This window comes from Oryctolagus cuniculus, chromosome 16, assembly GCF_051225735.1.
Source record: "Oryctolagus cuniculus isolate XC-2025 breed Fujian yellow rabbit chromosome 16, ASM5122573v1, whole genome shotgun sequence".
Taxonomy (NCBI): Eukaryota; Metazoa; Chordata; class Mammalia; order Lagomorpha; family Leporidae; genus Oryctolagus; species Oryctolagus cuniculus.
In genome coordinates, this window is record NC_142882.1 from 86,440,124 (window position 1) to 86,457,639 (window position 17,516).

At 42.8% G+C, this 17,516-nt stretch overlaps 1 protein-coding gene across 4 annotated transcripts in view; it reads left to right on the top strand.

The window, feature by feature from the left end:
- Positions 1–17,516, top strand: part of SEMA3D (semaphorin 3D) — a 283,704-nt gene that overhangs the window by 21,437 nt on the left and 244,751 nt on the right. For all 4 annotated transcript variants that reach the window (XM_017344335.4, XM_002713842.6, XM_008261803.5 and 1 more), the window contains exon 2: positions 17,388–17,483. The gene's annotated coding sequence lies outside the window, so the exon portion shown is untranslated. The remainder of the gene's footprint in view (positions 1–17,387; positions 17,484–17,516) is intronic.

Consider the following 17,516-nt stretch of genomic DNA (forward strand, 5'->3'; position numbering starts at 1 on the left):
TTGCTCTCTATTTCCAGTTTTTTAAAATTTATTTGACAGGTAGAGTTAGATAATGAGAGAGAGAGAGAGAGAGAAAGGTCTTCCTTCCGTTGGTTCATTCCCCAAATGGCCACCACGGCCGGCACTGCGCTGATCCAAAGCCAGGAGCCAGGCGCTTCCTCCTGGTCTCCCATGTGGGTGCAGGGGCCCAAGGACTTGGGCCATCCTCCACTGCCTTTCCGGGCCACAGCAGAGAGATGGACTGGAAGAGGAGCAACCGGGACCAGAACCCGGTGCCCATATAAAATGCCGGTGCCGCAGGCAGAGGATTAACCAAGTGAGCCACGGCGCCGGCCAATCTATTTCCAGTTAATTCAGCAAGTTCTCTTAACATTTCCCTCCTTTCCATTTTCACTGCCAGCACTGTGATTCAAACCTTTATGATCTTTTGCTTGAACTATTTTAATAGCCTTCTAACTCATATTCCTGCTCCAATTTCCATAATAAGCCATAACAAAGTCGGTTTTTGCATTCTAGACTGTTATATTATCTTGGTTAGGAACACTTCACTTGACAAAATAATAGTCTTTATAGAAAGATAAATAAGCAAAGCTGAAAGTGACATTAAAAGGCACATTAAGTGTTTGTGTGTATATATACATAATTGTATGTTCTATGAATATGCATATATGTGTAGGTGTATGAAGTCTTGTAGTTAAAGTGAAAGCAGTTCCATTCTAAGAAAATCAGATACTCATGGTTATTTTTTAAAAAGTTTTATTTATTTATTTGAAAGTTAAAGTTACTTTAGAGAGAGAAGGAGAGACAGAGAGAGATCTTCCATCCTCTGGTTCACTCCCCAGATGCAAGCTGGGCCAGGCCAAAGCTAGGAGCCAGAAGCTTCTGTCAGGTCTTCCAAGTGGGTGGCAGGTGCTCAAACATTGGACCATCTGCTGCTGCTTTTCCCAGGCCATTAGCAGGGAGCCAGATCAGAAGTGGAGCAGCTGGGATGTGAACGGGTGCTCATATGAGATGCCAGCAACACAGGAAGCAGCTTTACCCATTACATCACAACACTGGCCCCATTCATGGTTATGAAACCTGCTGTTTTTGGCAACTTCTGTTGATTAAAAATTGTCAAAGGAGCCTGCATTGTGGTGCGTTAGGTTAAACTGCCACTTGGAATGCCATCATCCCATGTGAGCACTGGTTCAAGTCAGCTACTCTTCTGATCCAGCTCTCTGCTAATGTGCCTGGGAAAGCTGCAGAAGATAGCCCAAGTATCTGGACTCCTGCCACCCATGTGGGAGACACAGATGGAGTTACTGGTTGCTGGCTTGGCCTGGCACAGCCTGGGTCATTGCAACAATTTTGGGAGTGAACCAGTGGATGGAAGGATGGAAAATCAATCTCTCTCTCTCTCTCTCTCTCTCTCTGTCTTTAAAATAAATACTAAGTAAGTCTTTAAAAAAATAAAAAAATTCCTAAAGCATATAATATACCCAGGTATACATTTATATAATTTTCTTAGAAAATCAACTCTCCTTTCAAAGTTTGTGAACCAGTTTGCACTTTTTCTTGTTTCCTTTTTTTCAAGTATCATCTCTGCATATTTATATAAGAATCTAGCCTTTGCAGAAAGTTGTAACATGTATGGAATATTTTATCAACCACAGCTTGTCTCTAAGTTGAGACCCTTCACCCCATACATGTGCTGCCCATTTTTATGGGATAGGTTGGAAATAGTTGAAGTCCTTTGTTTTAAGGTGATGACCTGAAATGAGTTTAAAGAAATGCAGTGTGGACTTTGCAAAAATTGGTACACATATGTACCAAGTTATTGAAGAATCGCAGGTGACGAACCCATGAGGGTGAGGCATGATTCTCTCCTGCTGTTCAGATCTTTATCTAAGTGACTGCCTTGTTTGAACATCGCTGTTGTCATTCACTCCCTGCCCATCCCCAGTGATGGCAGAATTCACTATAAACACCTTGCCTTGTCATGATTGGGCTGTAACCTAACATTGTAGGTTAGACTGTACTGACCTTAGGCACATGCAAATATTACATCACTTCTTTGCTCATGCCGTCTCTTAGGAATCTCTGAAAACTTTATGCACTCTCAAAATCCAACATAAATGACATCTCCATTATGAAGTTTACTTTGACTCCACACTAGTCCCCTACCATCTCAGTCACCAAGTCTTTTTTAAATATTTCATTTATACTTTATATCTCTTGTATAGAACTTACATTCTGCCTCAATTATAGCTCTTTGTATACAGGTTTTAGTTTCTAAGTACATTATCTCCTTGAATAAAAGATCACATTTTAGTTTCCAGTAAAACATGGATTTGAATCTTACACAAGTTCTAAGTTTTTTTTTTTAAAGATTTTACTTATTTATTTGTGAAGAAGAGAGACAAGCTTCCTTTGCTAGTTCACTCCCCCAGTTGCTCCCAATAATTGGGGCTGGCTAGGGCTGAAGCAGGAAGCCAGGAACTCAACTCAGATTTCCCACGTGGGTGGCTGGAGCCCAGTTATGTGTGCCGTCACCTGCTGCCTCCCAGGGTCTGCATTAACAGGAAGCTGAAGTCAGAAGTGGATCCGGACATCGAGCCAGGCACTCTTACATGGTGCACTGGCATCTTAACCTGGGTCTTGACAGCCCGGCCAAATACCACCCAGATTCTAAGTTCTAAAAGCCAAAATTTAAAGTGAAAGTGTCAATCTGTCGGAATTTATCGGGCAAAGATCCTGCAGAAACATGTTAAATGTATTACACAGGATTTATGTGCTGGTTGAGAGACAGGCGTTCGGTCTCTCAATAGAGCCCAGCACCCGAGGTTTGCCCTGTATGTTGCCTCCAGACCCTGTCCCTGCGTCAGTCCCAGATGGAGTGATTGCCTCGTGCGCTGTGAGGAAATCTAGGCGTCTTTAAATATGAAAATCTAATCCAGTTAGAGAGATGCTCAGACTACGAGAACTGAGAATGACTAATATTTTTTTTTAAAGATGGGTGGTCTAAAAATCATCACTCTGCCTGGTTTTCGAGAAATTTGGTTGCCCCAGTTCACAAGCATTCAGATAAATAAATAGACAGCTACATACAGATATAGGTATGAGTTTGGATTTAAAAAATGTAGTTTAAGTCTATTAAATCTGCGATGATGGGTCACCCTGTAGTGATGACACAGTGGCTCCATTCAAGTTATTATTTGCTGCAGTCTTCCATAGAGTGATGGTGTTAAAAGAGCAGACTTCTGCTCAGATAGAGCTTGATGCAAACCCCTGCTCTGCCCTCTGCCCCTGCCTAACTGCAGGGCCCAAAGCAGCAGCTTAACTTTGAGTGTCAGTTTTATCACAAGCTTATGGGGATTTAAAGGAGTATGGGACTGCAAGAGTAGGAAATGGGATGCGCAGGGTTTACCTCCTAGTTCACACGCGGAGAAGGTCAGTGATTATTAGTGTTGCTGTTGACCGTTTCCTTTACAAGACAAACGTTTCTAACTGATAGTAGGGCTTTCAACCTTCCTCCCTACTATGGGAGTCTGTGGCTTTGCCCAACTCAATTTATATTTGGAACATTGGCAGGAATTGCTTTCCTGTTTTTTAAAGGGCATGCAGACATGAAATGGTTGGTTATTTATTTGAATCAGGATTGAAACACTTGGCTGGCTGGAGGCAGTTCTGGGAATGAGAAGAAGGGAGCGTCTTTGAATGATTGAAGCTGGATTTCTGAATTGGGTCTTTCAGAAATAAGGGGCTTCTTTGCCCATTTTCCGTGAATTTACATTTTTTCATGGTAAATTGCCCTGGATCAGATAAATTATAAGTAACATCTCTCATTTTTTCTCATTATTTTTTAAAAATGCAGCTTTACATAATTGAATCCCTTCTCAGTCCTTTGATGCTTTATGTTGGATATTTGAGATTTTTCCTTATTTTCCTATCATGTGTACCATTTTTATAGCCTTTATTTTTTTCAGATTCCATTTATGATCTTAACTATTATACTTTCACAGCCCAGGAGATTTGGCTAACATTTTACTCTTCGCCCTCTGTCAAGCTCTGTGGTTTTTCGTTTGTTGTTGTTGTTTTTCTTTCTTTTTTGTTTTACTAGAATTTTTGTTACTGAATTGTCTTGATTTACTGGCAATGGTGGGGGATATTATTTTCTACTTTTCCTAGGTGAGTGAACTGAAGCTGACAGAAGCTAGATAACTTTCCCAGGTCTCGTCCTCAGTGCTAAAGATGGGACGTTGGGTTCTCCATTGCTGCACAAACTCCAGACAGCTTCCTTGGAGAGGTGCTTTGAAAGCCTGCTTTCTTAAAGAATTTTGCATTTCTTTCCTTTGTATTCTCCTTGTGTGTTTTAGGTTTCTGTCCATTTCTTTTACAGTTTTACTTATTTGTACAGTATTTTTCTCTTCCATACAAACCATAAGCATCAGAAAACACTGCTTTCCCCTCTCGTTCTTCACCCGCATTCCATATCCTTGTCTCTCCGGTGGTCGCTGTCCTGCTTACATCCTCTAAACCTTGCCCTCTGACCTTGAATCCCTGACCCAGTTTCTTTACCAACAACCCTGCACAGTTTTTTGAGAAGCAGAGAGAGAGGGAGACAGAGAGACACCGTGAGACAGAGACAGAGAAGAGAGAGAGAACTCCCACTCACTGGTTCAATCCTCAGATGCACATAATGGCTAGCACTGAGCTGAGCTGAAGCCGTGGGTGGCAGGGATTCAGCCTCTCATGCCATCACGTGCTGCCTCCCATGCACCGCATGGGCTGGAAGCTGGAATTGGGAGCAGAGCCGGGACTTGGTGCCCAGGCACGTGGATGCAGGACACAGGCATCCTAACTGCTAAGCCAAACGTCCACCAGACAGCCCGCACATCTTAAATGCTACTTTCCTGTAAGTCAGTTCCACGCTAATGTTTTCTTCTGCTAAGCATTTCCTCTCAGCTACCGGAGCTTTCGGCTCTGCAGATTGCTCCTTGGTGCGTCTGGGAAGACTCTGCCAAGAATCTTTTTGCACATGTGCTTGTTTTTCGGTACCTGGAAATTTGACAGAGCTCCCGTGCTTTTTCCACAGCCCCTCCCAGGTTTTGCTGCAGCCTGCTAGACCCTCTCTGCCGTGTGAGTTTCCCTTCCATTAGCTGCTCCACCCAGCTGCACCTTCAGCCTGGCCTCTTCCAACCGAATCCTCCACTGTCTTTTTCCATTGTGGTGACAGCTCTGTTTTGATCACCGGTGTTAGGTCATTCTGTGAATACAAAGACCAGGCTGTGACAACCAAGGACTACACCTACTGGAAATTTCTGCGACTGAATTCTATTTTTACTGTGTTTTTTACCTGGTCTGCCTAAGCTGCTTCTTTCATTCTTCTTTAGTAATACTTGTGACCTTGTGACTCCCCAGAAACTCATCACGAGGACGTGGCTTCACACAATAGTCACTGTTCTGTTAATGCTGTGCGTGGGAACATGAATCAGGTCGGAGATATAGTGAGCCATTTATTATTTATTTATTTGAAAGGCAGAGTTACAGAGAGGCAGAAGCAGAGAGAGAAAGAGAGAGAGAGAGAGAGAGAGAGAGAGAGAGAGGTCTCCTGTTTCCTATCTGCTGCTTCACTCCCCAGATGGCCGCAACAGCCAGAGCACATCAGTCAGAAGCCAGGAGCTTCTTCTGGGTCTCCCATGTGGGTGCAAGCCCCAAGCACTTGGGCCATCTTCTGCAGCATTCCCAGGCCATAGCAGAGAGCTGGATCAGGAGTGGAGCAGCCAGGAATTGAACCGGCGCCCATATGGGATGCCAGCACTGCGGGTGGTGGCTTCACCTGCTATGCTACAGCGCCGGTCCCCTCTGCTTGGCTTTGACTTCTTGGTAACTGCTCTGATTCTCAGCTCTGTTGTTTATAACATGAGGAATGAATCATACCTGACTGCAAAGGTGAGGTTCAAGTGAGATAACAGGCACACACGAGATTTTCAAATTGGAAACAGCTACACAACAGATACAGATCATTATTGATTCACGCTCAAAGTGCAGAGATAAAAGTTTCCAAGTACCTGAAATTTAAAATGACAGCAGATGGAATATATGACTAAATTAGTATAAGGATTTCATTGACTCATAGTTTTCTGTTGTGCATCAGGTATTTCTTAAAATACTGAAACCTTCACGTTGTTTTTATTTTTTTTAATTTAAAGATTTATTTGTATTTATTTAAAAGGCAGAGTGATGGAGAGAGAGGGGGAGACTGAGAGAAAAAAATTGTCCATCTGCTGGTTCACTCCCCAAAAGGCCACGGCAGCCAGGACTGGGTCAACCAAAAGACAGGAGCAAGGAACTCAACTGTGTCTCCCACATGGGTGGCAGGACTCCAAGTACTTGGGTCACCATCTCCTGCTTTCCCAGGCATATTACCCGGTACTTGGATCTGAAGCAGAGCATCCGGGACTTGAACTGGTGCTAACCTGTTGCACCACAACATCAGCCCCCTCGTTGGATTTTACTGAAGGGATATTTCTGGGTAGTACTATGAGTGTCTGAGGTTGTGAGACAGGTGGGTAGGGCATCTGTTTTGCTGGCCTAAATATCATTGTCCCTGAATACTGCTCTGAGGGCAGTCACAGTTCTCCCTCTACTGGGGTGGGTGTTATAGTGATTCCCAGGCAAACACATTCTGGCTGAACTGCACAAGCAGCAACGTGCATGTTATGGTTGAAACTCTACCTGGGAATCTTTCTCTCACTCCCACAGGATGTGCTTTCAAGGTTTTATATCTGCCCACGTGTCTAATTATGTGAGTGATTCATTTACATTTTAGTACACTCAATGCTGTATTGCAAACCCACACAAAGAATCATTGGGAACTGTATTCAAAGGACCCATTTTCCCATCCTTTTCCATTTCCTTCAGGAAACTGCTGAACTGATTTACCGTTTCAGGTCGTTAATTGATGACAACTGTCATATGAACAAACTATAGAGGAGATAGCTAAGCTAACATCGTCCATCCTTCTGACAATTGAGTGTGGATCGCTACTGTGACTCCCCATTGCTGTGTTGATTGTGTTTGTCCTCTTGAATCATGGTAACTCTCATTGCGGTCAAATTGCTTATGTTCTACTCTACTGTCAGACTGGTGCTATGTGTCTATCGGGCAAAGAGATTTATCACTGGCATTTTTCTACTTGCCTCCTTGGGCTGGTCTTCTTTACTGCTTTATTGAAGTTGTCCTCCATAAGCCTGTGCGCCTGGTCCCGGGTTAATGTATACATTTTTTTCATGCAGAATATTTATACCCTTGGCTTGTTTGTAGATGGATGCTTTGCCCATCACCTTGTTGCTCGGCCAAGCTGTTCTTGTTTAGCGCTTTAATCTTTCACCATAAATCATTTTCCTCTGCATCTTACTCATTCTTCCATCATGTCTCTGAACTCCTTCCAGCTTCTCTGCATCTTTTGGATAATGAGGTGCGGGTCTGAGTGCCGGGTGCAGTCCCACCAGCTCTGCTGGGAGGGCCCTGTTACCTCCAGTCTGCTGTGGTGCCTTCGGCTCCCTCAGGTTCTCGTTAGAGGGAGCGCCTGCCTCCACAGGCAGAGTGAAGCACAGACGCACCACCCCTTTCTCCTGCATCTGCCATCTGGCTAATCCTTCTTCCAGAGTGGAAAGCTCAACCTCCGCTTCTCTCCCACTCTCCCACCATGACTCTTGCTCTCTTGTTCTTGATTTTACTCATCCTGCTTGACTCACATCTATCTGCTTAGTTCTCTCCTTTTCTCTTTATCTTGATTTGGTCCAAGAACTGCCCACTCCTGTGGTTTTGCTCTTACAAGATGAGGAATCTCTGCCAAGCTGATGACATCTGCAAAGATCTCTTCACTGTATCAATCGCTTTCACGTCTCACTGCTAAGAAAGCACTTGTTTCCTTATATTTATCTAATGCCTTGGCTTTTTGTTTGTTTTATCAAATCAGTAAGTATTTTTGGTGTTATGTTGTAAGACTTGAAAACTCAATTTTAGCAAATTTGCTCAGAGAATTGAGCTATAATTATTTTAGGTATTGCTGTTTGCCATTTAATAATACATATTTTAATTTTTTTTTGACAGGCAGAGTGGACAGTGAGAGAGAGAGAGAGAGAGAGACAGAGAGAAAGGTCTTCCTTTGCCGTTGGTTCACCCTCCAATGGCTGCCGCAGCCGGCACACTGCGGCCAGTGCACCGCGCTGATCCGATGGCAGGAGCCAGGCGCTTCTCCTGGTCTCCCATGGGGTGCAGGGCCCAAGGACTTGGGCCATCCTCCACTGCACTCCCTGGCCACAGCAGAGAGCTGGCCTGGAAGAGGGGCAATGGGGATAGAATCCGGCGCCCCGACTGGGACTAGAACCCGGTGTGCTGGCGCCGCTAGGCGGAGGATTAGCCTATTGAGCCGCGGCGCCGGCCTACATATTTTACTTTTTTAACTATAATTTGGGGATGGGCAGCAGGTGTTTGGCCTAGCAGTTAAAATGCTACTTGGGGACCCCACATTCCATGGGCTCGTATCCCCGTCTGCACCCCCAGTTCCAGCTTTCTGCTAATGCACAGACTGAGAGTCAGCAGGTGATGTCTCAAGCAGTTGGCTCCTGCCCCCAACATGGGAGAGCTGGACTGCATCCCCACCTCCTGGCTGCAGCCCTAACTTAGATCCACTGTGGTAGGTATCTAGGGGAATAAACCAGCAGGTGGGCACTTTCTCTCAGTCTCTCAAATACATTTTTTGAAAATTAGAGTGTATGCAGTTTGAGGAGAGCTGTAACAGTACGGCTTCTCTGGAATAGTTGTGGTGTCGCTGATGGCCTGCATTTCTTACACACTAGTTGGTCTCCCTTCCTTCACTCCTTTCTTTGTGTCTTTGCTGCTCCCTTCCTCCACTCATAGGATGGTTCCTGAGATCCTCCCATCTGCAAAACAGTGTGTGGGAAGGAAAAACAACACCTGTGTTCCATGCTCCGTTCTCAAAATGATGAGCTCTGCAGCTGCACCAGATCACTGAGGCTGTCACCTGTGTTCTCAGCTGTAGCAGAGAGGGCTTGAACAGTGTGATGATTAGGAGAGAGCAAAACAGCATTTTACCCACAAATGAAGACCCAGTGAGAGAGAAAGCCACAACAGGAGTTGTGGATCAGATTGAGGAGGACCTCGAAAACCTGCATAGCCTGTCTCTGGGGTGCGAAACAAGAGGCTCCCCGTTGCCTGTCTAGTTAATTTTATCTGAACACTCAGAGTATGAAATTTACTTGGATGCAAAGGGGGGATTGAAGTGAGGGCAGCTGGAAAAGGAACTAGGAAAATATTGTAATGATCTGGAAATTATGTACTAAAGAATGATAAGGATTGAAGCTTGGAGGAAAATTTGAGTCAGGCACTATAGATTTAGGAAAGCACTTTAAATGTAGTCACTGGTTTACAAAAAAAGAAGTAAAGAAGTCATTTGGGTGAGTCTTACCACCTGGAGCATTTTCCTGGCAAGTCCAGACCGCTGATCACCCACTGAGACTTGCTGGGTGGAGTGCTGGGAGGTGGCGACTTCCACTTTAACCATCTCCCTCGGCGGTTCAGAGGCTTGTAGCTGGTTACAAAATGTTGAGGTGCAAGAACAATCATTGTCAAAGTAGGCGAATGTTAGGGTCTAGGATAAGCAGCAAAAGATACAGGCAAAGGAAGCCTTGGGGCTGACCGAGAAGCATCGCACGGGGTAACAGAGGACAGAGCAGTGGCAGCTGAGGGAAACAGTGAAATCCGGTGCCGGTTCTGTGGTACAGCCGCTTCAGCTGCTGCTTTTGACACTCACCTCCCATGTTGGAATGCTAGTCTGAGTCCTGGCTACTCTGTGTTTCTCTTTGTTTTCTTTCTTTCTTTCTTTCTTTTTTTTTTTTTTTTTAAGATCTATTTATTTATGTGAAAGGCAGAGTTACAGAGAGGCAGAGGCAGAGAGAGAATCTTCTGTCTGCTGGTTCACTCTCCAAATGGCCGCAATAGCTGGAGCTGAGCTGATCCAAAGCCAGGAGCCAGGAGCTTCTTCTGGGTCTCCTAGGTGGGTGCAGTGCCCCAAGGGCTTGGGCCATTTTCTGCTGCTTTCCCAGGCCATGGCAGAGCTAGATTGGAAGAGGAGCAGCCGGGAATTGAACCAGCACTCACACGGGATGCCGGCACTGCAAGCGGCAGCTTCACCTGCTATGCCACAGCACCGGCTCCCTCTGTGTCTCATATCCATCTCGCTGCTACTGTTTTCCGGGAGGCAGCTGATGGCAGCCAAAATACTTGGTTTCCTGCCACCCATGTGTGAGACTCAGGTGGTATGGGGTTGGCATTTGGAGAGTGAATCAGCAGATGTAAGATTGATTCATTCCCTCCCCTCCCCTTTCAGATAAATAAAAACAAATAAATAAACATTTAACAGAGAGAGTGCCTGTCGTGGTAGATGAAGCAGACATCCAGGTAGCCACAGTTGGTAGGAAGGAGAGAATGATGTAAAAGAGAGAATGTGTGGTGTAGCCAGGATCTACCTTTGGTGATGACATGAGTCCGGGTGCCCCAGTGACTCCAGGAAAAGTCTGAGGTGTGAACCTTGCTGAGGATAGGCGCTCTATCTCTGGCCCACACGGCCTTCATTGGTTGGCTTCTGTTTTTTCTGCCCAATGATGATGCGTGAGCAGCTGTAAATGAATACCTTTGATTGACTTAGAAGTCCAGGAAAATAAAAGGGAAGAGGAAATGTAACATGGTCTTGGGACCCAGTGCCAAAGAATCAGAAATTCAGACCGTGAGGATGCTTTACATAGTACACATGGATATGGATTGGGGTTGTGGAGAAAAGGCCCCTGAAATATACAGTAGGGACTCAAATTGTCGGCTCGTTAATGAAGGCATCTTTTTAGAACTAGTTTAGCTTCACGTGGGGAGATGAATTAAAACCTATCTGTTAATAATCTGAAAATAATGAGAGTCTTTCAGTTTACATTCATTATGCTCTGCCAACATTTAACATTAAATTATCATCTCCAATATTGCTAGCTTAGATTGTTTACTGCAGTGTTTTTAGTATGGACTTTGTTTATCCATCTAAACAAATGAGAATGAATTTTTATTCTTATGGAAAAAGAAATAGAATAAAAGCCTAGATCTGTATTTTTTAAAAAATTAAAAAGGTAGGCTGTGCCCGTAATAGTGAGACTTTCTGTATTTCGAAGTTGCATTTTCTCCTGGAGCGTGTTGGCCTCTGTGCACAGTGACCTGCTGTGTTTATCTTTATGAAGAATGAAGTAAGCCATTATGCAAACACACTTCCATCTGGGACTGGTGGTACAAGTGTTAATGGCATCATTATTCCCAACAAGATGTGTTTAGAAACATTGCTTTTTGTGATGTGTTTCCTGCAAGAATTTTCATAAAGGAGTCTAGTCTGTAAGATATGAAAATGGCATAATGATTCTCTTCTGTTAATGCTTTTCTTTTAAAATGTAAACTGGTTCTTTTTTAAAAGGAAATGTCTGTTTTCTCAGCCTTTGCTAGCCATCTTTTTGTATCCATCCTCTACACTGACGTGAATTTGGGTGACTTGGAGTTGATGGCTTTGGGAGAAATGTAAATAACACACCAGGAGATGGAATTTGCTCAAAACTTAGTTTGCATTCTTAATTTTTTGGATTTTGAATTAGTGTATACTTAAGACCATAAGTCTTAAGGAGACACTTATTTTTCTCAAGAGTGATCTTTGAAAGTTTATACTCTGGAAAATTCAGTTGTTTCTATAACTGAGTAGAATCACAATCTAGAATTCTATGAAATCATGAGTCTTCAAGATTGCTTTATTATCTTAAGGATCACTTATGGCATAATACAAGACATATTATTAAAAGCCCTGTTATGGGCCATCAAGGAGGGAGGCACCTTTCTCTGAAGGGAGGAAGGAACCCCCACTGTGATATGGCCTTGACTAAACAAGTTCAGAGTTGGTGAACTCAAGGGGCTTCCATAGCCTAGACAGCTCATGACAAGAGTCTCGGGTGATTGCTGATGTCATAAATAAGAGTACCAATTGTTAAATCAACAACGAGAGTCACTGAGTACAGGCTCCCCATGTAGGATCTCTGTCCTTAATGTGTTTTACTATGAAACGTAAAAACAACACTACTAGTCGAACATTGCCCTATACCTTGTGCGGCTGTGTGAGTGCAGCCTGTTGAAATCCTTGCTTAGTGTATACTAAGTTGATCTTCAGTATATGAAGGTAATTGAAAATGAAACTCGATGAAGGGCAGGATGGGAGAGGGAGTGGGAGAGGGGAGGGCCACGGGAGGGAGGGAGGTTGGGGGGGAGCCACAACAATACAAAAGTTACACTTTGTAAATTCACATTTATTAAATAAAAGCAAATAAATAAAAAAAAAAGAAACAGGAAAGTGAAGAGGCAACCGACAGAATGGGAAAAAATATTTGCAAACTATGCAACAGATAAAGGGTGGATAACCAGAATCTACAAAGAAATCAAGAAACTCCACAACATCAAAACAAACAACCAACTTAAGAGATGGGCCAAGGACCTCAATAGACATTTTTCAAAAGAGGAAATCCAAATGGCCAACAGACACATGAAAAAATGTTCAAGATCACTAGCAATCAGGGAAATGCAAATCAAAATCACAATGAGGTTTCACCTCACCCCGGTTAGAATGGCTCACATGCAGAAATCTACCAACAACAGATGCTGGCGAGGATGTGGGGAAAAAGGGACACTAACCCACTGTTGGTGGGAATGCAAACTGGTCAAGCCACTATGGAAGTCAGTCTGGAGATTCCTCAGAAACCTGAATATAACCCTACCATTCAACCCAGCCATCCCACTCCTTGGAATTTACCCAAAGGAAATTAAATTGGCAAACAAAAAATCTGTCTGCACCTTAATGTTTATTGCAGCTCAATTCACAATAGCTAAGACCTGGAACCAACCCAAATGCCCGTCAACAGTAGACTGGATAAAGAAATTATGGGACATGTACTCTATAGAATACTATACAGCAGTAAAAAAAAATGAAACCTGGTCATTTGCAACAAGATGGAGGAATCTGGAAAACATCATGCTGAGTGAACTAAGCCAGTCCCAAAGGGGCAAATATCATATGTTCTCCCTGATCGGCGACAACTAACTGAGCACCAAAGGGGAAACCTGTTAAAGTGAAATGAACACTATGAGAAACGGTGACTTGATCAGCCCTTGCCCTGACTGTTGATGAACAACTTAATACGTTATCCCTCTTAGTATTTTTTTTGTTTATTCCACTTAATACTTTTGGTTGAATACTGTAATCAATACACAGTTATTCTTAAGTGTTGAAACGTAACTGAAAAGTGATCGCTGTTAAATATAAGAGTGGGAATAAGAGAGGGAATAGATGTGCAATTTGGGCATGCTCAAGCTGACTTGCCCCAAACGGTAGAGTTAGAAACATACCAGGGGATTCCAATTCAATCCCATCGAGGTGGCATGTACCAATGCCATCTCACTAGTCCTGGTGATCAATTTCTGTTCACAATTGATCATAATGATAGGACTAAGAACCAAAGGGATCACATAAACAAGACTAGTGTCTGCAAATACTAACTGATAGAATAAAAAAGGGAGAGAACAATCCAACATGGGAAGCGAGATACACAGCAGACTCATAGAGTGGCAGATGTCCTAAACAGCACTCTGGTCTAAGAATCAGCCCTTAAGGCATTCGGATCCGGCTGAAAAGCCCATGAGAGTATTTCAGGCATGGAAAGCCAAGACACTCTGGCAAAAAAAAAAAAAAAAAAAAAAAAAAAAAAAAAAAAAAAAAACCAAAACAAAACACAAACCTAAATGAAAGATCTCCACAAGTGAGATCCCAGTGGAAAGAACAGGTCATCAAAGAAGGAGGTACTTTTCTCTGAAGGGAGGAGAGAACTTCCACTTTGACTACGACCTTGTCTAAATATGATCAGAATCAGTGAACTCAAAAGGCTTCCATAGCCTTGGCAACTCATGACAAGAGCCTAGGGTGATTACTGATGCCATAAACAAGAGTGTCAATTTGTTAAGTCAACAACAGGAGTCACTGTGCACTTACTCCTCATGTAGGATCTCTGTCCTTAATGTGCTGTACATTGTGATTTAATGCTGTAACTAGTACTCAAACAGTATTTTTCACTTTGTGTTTCTATGTGGGTGCAAACTGTTGAAATCTTTACTTAATATATGCTAAACTGTTCTTCTGTATATAAAGAGAATTGGAAATGAATCTTGATGTGAATGGAAGGGGAGAGGGAGGGGTAAAGGGGAGGGTTGTGGGTGGGAGGGACGTTATGGGGGGGAAAGCCATCGTAATCCATAAGCTATACTTTGGAAATTTATATTCATTAAATAAAAGTCTTAAAGAAAAGCCCTGTTGTGACTACAGGTAACATTTTTAATACATATTATTTATATATAAATGTAAGATATATGTGATTAAAAACTACCATTTTTCAAAAGAAAGTTCTAAATAATTTAAAAACTTTAGATAAATTTGGACTTAAAAACAAATCTGGGGCGGATGCTTAGCACAGCTCTTAAGATGCCACTTGGGGTGCTTGGGATCCAGTCCCAGCCCTGCTTCCAGTTCCAGCTCCCTGCTAATATGTACTCTGGGAGGTGGCGGGTGACGATAAGCAGTTCGGTTCCTGTTACCCATGTTGGAGGCCCTGAATGAGTTCCCTGCTGTTGATGTTGACCTGGTCTCGCCCTGGCTGTTGCGGGCATTTGGGGAGTAAACCACAGGGTGGAAGATGGAGTGCTCTCCCTCTCTCTCCTCCTCTCCTTGCTTTTCGCTCTTCTGCCTCTCTCTCTCTGATTTTCAAATAAAAGTGAAAATAAATAAATAGAAATATTGAAGTCCATTAGTTGAAATAAATGGACTTGTGTATGTTCATTCATGTTTTCAACAGATCAGTATTTGTTGCTGACTAAGGTATCACTGCTTTTAAATGACAAATCAGAGGCTATTTGTTCTTTTGTGACCAGTACAAAGATCACCTGGGTAGTATTAGACGCCTTAATAATTTGCATTCTGTTTAGCAGTTAGCCTCCCCTATAAGTAAATAAGCATTTGTATCTGTGAACATGATACTTTTAGAAGGTAAACAGGCTACAATTAATTTATATTTTTTCAAATAACAGTCACTAAATATAAATTAATCTCTGAAAAAAATCTCTAATTAATACCATCAATTGGGCCAATTGCCTGGTTTGTCTATGAATAAAGAAATTGCTATACTCTTGCATATTACTCTCTATTGGGGAATACATTACCTTTCAGTGTGACTAAGTGTTATTAGAGGTTTAATATATACTTGTAGAAAAGAAAATAACTAATTGACCCTTCAGGGAGATTAAAATTAAGACCATAGCCTCAGCCGGCGCCGTGGCTCAATAGGCTAATCCTCCACCTTGCGGCGCCGGCACACCGGGTTCTAGTCCCGGTTGGGGCGCCGGATTCTGTCCCGGTTGCCCCTCTTCCAGGCCAGCTCTCTGCTATGGCCAGGGAGTGCAGTGGAGGATGGCCCAGGTGCTTGGGCCCTGCACCCCATGGGAGACCAGGAAAAGCACCTGGCTCCTGGCTCCTGCCAGGATCAGCGCGGTGCGCCGGCTGCAGCGGCGGCCATTGGAGGGTGAACCAACGGCAAAGGAAGACCTTTCTCTCTCTGTCTCTCTCTCACTGTCCACTCTGCCTGTCAAAAAAAAAAAAAAAAAAAAAAAAAAAAAAAAAAAAAGACCATAGCCTCAAAAGTACTAAACTATAAAGAAAATTCCTTAGCTTCCAAATGATTCAGTGCACAGTAAGGCATGCATTTTGTTAATTATTATTATCTATTAGCAATATATTTTTCATTATAAGAGAAGGTAGAAGTTTTGGATCCTGGTAAAGCGTTTAGGAGTGAGTATACTGAGATTGTCAACCTAACTTTGAAAAATATTCTTTAAAAAATCTGATGGATTGACAAGGCTTTATAATTGCTTAATAAAATAAATATAGAAAAATATTAATTGCAAAATCCAAATATGGGTATAAGGATGCTTGCTGTATACTTCAGCTTTTGTTTATTTAGAAATATATATATCTTTTGAAAAATATTTGCAACCTAAGTAAGATGATTACTTCATTTTTGGAAGCAATCAGTCTGATAAAACCTGAATATGAAGGAAGATGAGAGTAATGATGTGACATGATTCCTTATCAGTAGACAAGTTATGTTGTGTTTTATAATATGCACATTTAAAACGTGGGGATCTAAGATATAGCTAAATTCAGATTTATGCATACTTTTTTAAAAAAGATTTCACTGTTTTCTTGAGATTATGTGCTCAAACCTAATTATTTTTTATGGTTGTCGATTATTTGAGGCCAACCTAAAGTTATCACCTGTGTTGTATTTTATAGTGAATGAGCTTATTCAGCTTTATGGGCCTCTCTGGTGCATTTACGAAGTACACTTTACACTGCACTTCTCATTCTCTCTAAGCAGGGAAACAGTCTCTACTACTGTATTTCAAAGAGTTGCCATCCCAACATTACTTCATTTGCAATAAAAATCACAAACTGTGCAAGTGCATTTCATACGTGTTCATTTCTTAAGTGTTAATAAGAACATGTCTGGTCAGCCAGGGTGCAGAGAAAGGGGCAGACCCCCAACACGGTGGGGTTTGTGTAAGATTTGGTTGTATACCAAGAGTGCACCTTCCTGCCCATTCTGTTGACACATCCTTTCCTGGAAACACGCCTGTTTTGTTCCATCTTTTATTTTCATGGATTCTAAGTTATTTTTTAATTCATGTGATGTCCTAGCCGGTCCTAAGAATGTTGGGTATGGGAAGAGTCTGGCATTTAGGAATTCTCTACTGCCTGTAACATCCGATATTCCTCAGTTGAGCAGGCACTCCTGTGTTAGTTTGGAGAAATACAGGCTGGAGCAAGCAGTCAGGTGCTGTAGGCTAAAGAGAAGCAGCTAAGAGTCTCTTTGATGGCTGATATTATATGTCATCTGCTGGGTCATGGGCTGCCTGGATATATAATCTAACCCTGTTCAGAGTGGATCTGTGAGGATCCTGCTGCGTGGGGTTAACATCTGCATTGGTCTGCTGTTCAGAAAAGATTGCCCTCCCTAATGTAGGTGGGCCACATTCATTCAGTCGAACACCTGAACCCAAGAAGTGACTCACCTACAAGTAGGAGGGAATTGCCTTCTGCCCAAATGACTTGAGTTGGGATGTCATTTTAGTTTTCTGTGCTTGGACTTGAAACAACTGCTTTTCCTCGTTCTGACTAGAAATGTGTTGTTGGTTCTCTTGGTTCTCAGGCCATCAACCACAGCCTACAGCTGCACTGTTGCCTTGTGTGGGTCTCCAGCTTGCCAACCTCAGATCCTTGGACTCTCATCAGCCTCTGTAATCAGGTAAGCCAATTCATGATAACGGATGATAATAAA